Below are 5,929 nucleotides of genomic sequence, written 5' to 3'. Positions count from 1 at the left end.
GGGCACAGTTTGGCCCGGCCCTGTGCACCCAACGGGGAAGGAGTTACCGGGAAAATCACAATGGGATGCACTATGGCAGCTGGCAGAAGGCAGGCTCGGGTCAGAGGCAGGAGGCAGGAGGGAGTGAGACGGAAGAAAATAACGTAAGGACACGCGGTAAAAGCTCAACGTGTGACTTGCTAAGGACAACGGGGTTGACACTAGCCCAAGAGAATTTTCCAAGGAAGAGCAGCGCAGGAGGATGCTGACCCTCGCGTCAAAAACACACAAAACAAGGGAGAGGGGGGGCGATGCTGGTCGGGCCCGGGAGCGCTCGGGGGCCCAGCGCTGTGAACACCCAGCAGCTTTGGACAGACTCAGGAGCATGTTGCCCAGAAATGGAATGCGGGTCATCACAGATAATGTTTGGAAAGAAGAGTTCATTGTTTCGTTTCAGTACAGAAAACAATCAGCAAGCCAAACGGAACACGTTTCGGACAATAAAATAATGGTTGGTTATTAACGCCAGGCGCTTAACCTGCGTGATCTCATGTCTTTCTCACAGCTCCCGTGCCCAACGGACAGGCATTACCTCCAAACAGAGAGAGAAAACTAGGGATCGAAAAGGCTCGATCACGGGCCCCTGGTCACACAGCCACGGGAACAGCAGAGCTGGGTCCCCAGGCCAGGCCCATCCTTTTCCACTGGAAATACCTGGCGTCAATGCCAAGAGCTGATGCCCGCAACACAACGTCTAGAACAGCCTGCTTTCCCTGCACCGTGCTGGCAGTCCTGACACAGGAGGTGACTGGGGCCCAGGGGACAATGCACTCAGCCCCGTCAAGAAAAAATCGAGAGCCGTCGGCGAGAATGACCGGCCCAGGAGAAGGTGCGGTTAAAGTAGCAAAAGGACTTGCCCACGGAGATCGTGCGAGAAGTCCTTGAACTAAAGATCAGGTGACCTTTTCTGTTTGACACCAATGAAATGTTTCCTCAAAACAGTCTGACTGTCCCAGTTAAGAAACATTTTAAAACACCGCTGGCATAAACCACAGGCTCCTCGCTTCCCTCCTTGAAATGACAGCTTACTTGTTCAAAAATATGAGAAATAACCACCAGTTGGCCAGACCTACACGAGTGTGACAGAAGCCTAGCCAGACGTAAAGTGGGCATTAGCAAATACGTTTTATTACTTTTGCATTCTTAGAGCAGTATTTCCATCAAAAAAAAAAAAAAAAAGGAAATGTACTGGTTAATTGGAAGGGATAATCTGATGGATTTTAGGGACTTTATGGAAAATCTGAGAGTGCTTCTGATTTCTGGACATCTAAACAAATTTACCAGTTTTCTTGGGAAATGCTAGTCTTCATAAGTATTTCAGAGGTAAACATCAACGCAGCAGGATCAAACACCGCCAGCCGCTTCATCATGTGCGTGTAGTTAAACCCTCGGGCCCGCTATGTTTTCCGATGCTCCCATAAGCAGCAGACCATCAGCGAGCGGTTGCCTTCCTGAGGGCGACAGACACCTAACTTACAACTCAACTCGCTCTATTTCTCTCCGACTCAGGAGACCACTGCATCATGACACCCGTTTCAGCATCACCATATGCGCTGCAGAGTCTGGTTTGAATTCAGTATTAAATTCACGGTGCTAATGGCGATTCGCATGTACGCACACAGTGTTTCCAAAGAAAGATTTTTGTTCAACTTGAGGTCTAGAACTTCAGATGGAAGGCAGGACCATAAAACTGAAACAGTGTCAAGAAATACTATGAAGTCCCCCCAGCCCCCAAGATGATTCATTTTCCTCTAAACCAGCTCTAGTCTGCTTTATCTGACCTTCCAAGACCCCGGGGAAGGATTACAAGAATTCCTTTACTACCAAGTCCTAGGCACTTCCTTCTCCAACCCTTCTTTCTGGGATTTAGTCCTATTTTTCTGAGTCAAACTTTTTTCCCTGATTAGTAAATGCTGATACAATCATTGTAAACTAGAATCTTAAAGAACGTAAATGTAATAGAACATAAAATCTATAAGGGAGTGTTCCTTTGGGTTAAAAACACTTTTGCCCTAGCGGGTTTTGCTCAGTGGTTAGAGCGGCAGCCTGCGGACTAAAGGGTCCCGGGTTCGATTCTGATCAAGGGCACATGCCTAGGTTGTGGGCTCAGTCCCCAGTGGGGGGCGTGCAGGAGGCAGCCAATCAATGATTCCCTCTCATCATTGATTTCTCTATCTCTCTCTTCCTTTCCTTTCCTCTCTGAAATTAATAACAATAATTTAAAAAAAAACACGTTTAACACATTGTATGCGGGAAACGTGTTTACACGTTTTACGTATTTATACATTCTACCAGTGCAGTAGAGCGCGGGACACATATTAATACGTTTTTTATAGACTAGCGGTAGAATGCGGGTAACGTATAAATACGTAAACTAAAGTTATCGTAATTTTACTGAACGTTGCCATTTGCGCAAAAAGTTAGCAAAAATGGCCCGTGCCACCTGTTAGTGCGCGATAAAAACTACCCGCAAACAATGTGTTAAGGGGAAAAAAGAAAGAGGAACATGGGTGAGGCACAATGTAATGAGTCCCTAGAGTTCCAAGGGTACGCCTGCGTGCACGCCTTGACAACATGGCTGTTGACCTGGGCGTGTCTGGCACGAATCACTCTTGTGCCACGGATGTGCGGAGGGTGGCTAACTCTAAAACACTGTGTCCTTGGACTGTGCAGGTTCTCGCAGATTTATCTTCCGACACAACACATGGTTTCCACTTGGACTTATTCTTGTCGCTTTCTCAATAACAGGCATGATAAATAAATAACGGAGGGTTTATTTTAAACAGTGGCCTGAATATTTATCTAAGGGACTGAGTTTGGCCTCTGAAATCCAAGCCAAAGAAAATGAATGCTAAAGAAAGGACCTGGGGAAACCCCTGTACACGGAGTTGCCCCGGGAGCCAGGAAACTGAAGGATCCGGACAGATGTTTTATCCAGTGACTATCCCACACGCACGGGCAGCTTAGAGAGGGACGCCTCCTCGGCGTTCGGGACAGAAGGGGAGCTTTCTCCTGACCGTGCGCTGGCGCCATCACAACACCCATGCCAGGGTCTTATCCCTCCAGCCCCACAGGACTGCCTGCTCCTCCACGGTGGACACACGGATGAGGAACACAATTCTAAAGCAACAGGAACCCTGTTTCTGAATACATATGGCTTGACTGCTCAAACTCCGCCGGCCACAAGCACAGTGCAAAGCTAATTTGCTCCTTTTAAATTCAAGCCGTTGATGGGATTCTTGGTATTTGCTGCTCATCTGCTTCTCCGTTCTTTCACTCTCAGATGCCCAAAGCCCTCCTCCAGTATGTTCTGTTTGGGAGCAGAGTGAGGTGGAGGGTGACGGAGATCCTGCGAAGGGCGTGAAGGCGGAGAAGCCGGCGCCTGGGTTCCCGCAGGCCTGGATTTCGGCCTCTGTCCTCGGTCTCCAGCCTGCTCCTCTCTGTCCTCTTGTTCACTCCCCGTTCACCTTGAAAACGTGGCTGAGCTGGAACATACGGGTTAGAGCTCATACTTTTAAAGTGGGTGCTAGGAGAGGGGATGGTGCCATTCCCTCCCATCTCATTACTAACCCACTGGCAGGTGTGCAAGAGGCCTTTGACCTTGAACTTGAGATACAAAGAAGGGCGGACTCAGAGGGCAATCTTGACTCTGTCTCTCCTTCCAGACTCACATCTTGGTGGCTCCCCTCCTCCCATTCCCACCCTCTCTGATCCAGCCGCCAGAGACCCTGCCGGATTCCCTGAACACATACACTTGCTGCATTTGCTGCAATTGTTCTGACTGTGCCTCTTCCACGTACCGTTTCTCCATCTCTCTGCCTGGCAAACTCACTTTTAAAATTACATTTATTGAGATAAGCCTGGCCGGCGTGGCTCACTCATCACTGATATTCTCTCTCTCTCTCCACCCTGCCTCTATAAAATCAATAAAAATATATTTTAAAAATTGTTGAGGTAACATTGGTTAATAACATTATATAAATTTCAACTGTACGACTTTATAATAAACATCTGTATTCTCTATTGTGTCCTCACCAAGAAGTCTGGTTTCCTCCGCCTCCATATACTTGACCCCCTCTTCCTCTCCTCCCTCTCCCCTGGTGACCACCATTCTGTTCTCTGTGGCTATGAGGTATGTTTGGTGCTTTCTTTTTGGTTCACTTGTTGCTTTTTGTTTTATATCTCACATGTGAGTGAAATCACATGGTTCTTGTCCCTTTTCTATCTGACTATTCCCCTTAGTATAATACCCTCAAGATCGATCCATGTCATTGCAAATGACAATGTTTCATCTTTGTTACGGCCGAGTAGTATTCCACTGTCTATATGTACCATTAAGCATTACTGACAAGAGCCAACACATGGAAACAACCCAAGTGCCCTTCAACAGATGACTGGACAAACTCATCCTGATGGACCCAACTCACCCAGCCTCCCCCAAAACTTTCCTGACTACCCCGGTCTCTGAGGTGGGCTTACTCCTCCCCGAATCATGTTCCCTCGGAACTTAGTGTCCGAATTCACCACAGTCCCGGGTGGGGAAGTGTCTGCCTCACCACCCACAGGCTCCGCAACTCAGAGACGGATGTTACAGGTCTATACATGTTGATCTATAAACGTTGGTTAAACTAAAGTGTCCCATTTGATTTCCATTAAATTTACCTAAACACTTTTTAAAGCTAACTTTCAATCACTGTTTTTAATAAGAATTCACGGAAGGAAAGGTCAGCGAAACACAGTTTTTCATTATGGAAACACACACATAAAAAGGTGAATTTATTTATTTACTTTTAAAAATCTTCATTGCTGAAAATATTACATATGTCCCTTTCCCCCCAGCCCCATGTACACCTTTTCTAGCCCAACCCCCCACCCCCTCCGCCCCGGGCTCACTTCGAAAACGGAAGCCCTATTTTGACAATGTTTAAACTATCCTGGAGTCCATTCGGGCAAATATGGAAACTGAAGCACAGAACGTCCTATGCGACTCAGTAGAAGACGCAGGGCCTGCCGCTAACTGCCGATCTGCTGTCCTGACTCACCGCCTTATTGTAAGAGGACAGTCGCAGTTTAGAGGCTTTGCAGACCGAAATAAAAATAAATTTAGAGTCAAATTTAGACATTGCGATGCTTACTTGGAATAGCAGGAGCTGTGTGGAGACAGAACCACCAAACAGACCGGATGTTGCATAACACAGTCACTCCCACAAAGGGATTCGTGGGTCTCACTTGGCTGCACAGTAAGTAACAGGCTACCTGAGGCCACTGGTGTTCAAAGGTGCAACCGAGGCAGGGAGAGGGGCCTCCTGGGGTCAATCTCATTTCTACCGGTTCCCCCTCCAACGACCCCCTTTCCAAGTTTCTGAAAAGTCATGCTAGATGCTCTCACATCCACACAGTGATCTGTAGAAATAATCCTGACACACACAATAGTTTTAATACTGTTCTCATCAAGAAAACCTTAAATCCACAGCCACACATGAATTCGACCATGTGTGCCACGGGTTAGGATCAAGTCACATCTTAAAAGAGGGCTGGGTCTTAGAAGGAGCGTATTTTTTTTTATTAATTATTCATTCAGTTGTAAAACTTTTATTGAGCACTTTCATGCCAAGTCCCGTAGAAAATAAATGCAGGGAGAAAAACCGTGAATAAGACCCAAGTACTAATGTTGAGACCACAACTTTTTAAAAGGTAACTTTCAAAAAACAATAGTATAGAACTAGTAATTTTACCTGAGAAAAACCAGGTCTATAAAAACCTAGTCATGATAACTACAATTTGTTTTGCAAGATTAACAAACAAATAATTTGAAAATATCCCTAATAAAAAAAAGCTTCTGTTTGGAGAAAAAAAATATATATATTATAGACAGACTTCTCTCCTAGAA

The 5,929-nt window shown here is 46.2% G+C and overlaps 1 protein-coding gene across 1 annotated transcript in view; it reads right to left on the bottom strand.

Moving 5' to 3' along the window:
- Window positions 1-5,929, bottom strand: part of ASXL3 (additional sex combs like 3, transcriptional regulator) — a 147,003-nt gene that overhangs the window by 87,497 nt on the left and 53,577 nt on the right. The window lies entirely within an intron of this gene.

The sequence above is a fragment of the Myotis davidii genome, unplaced genomic scaffold (assembly GCF_000327345.1).
Source record: "Myotis davidii unplaced genomic scaffold, ASM32734v1 scaffold520, whole genome shotgun sequence".
In the NCBI taxonomy this organism is placed as follows: domain Eukaryota; kingdom Metazoa; phylum Chordata; class Mammalia; order Chiroptera; family Vespertilionidae; genus Myotis; species Myotis davidii.
This window is presented reverse-complemented; position numbering and strand designations above follow the sequence as displayed.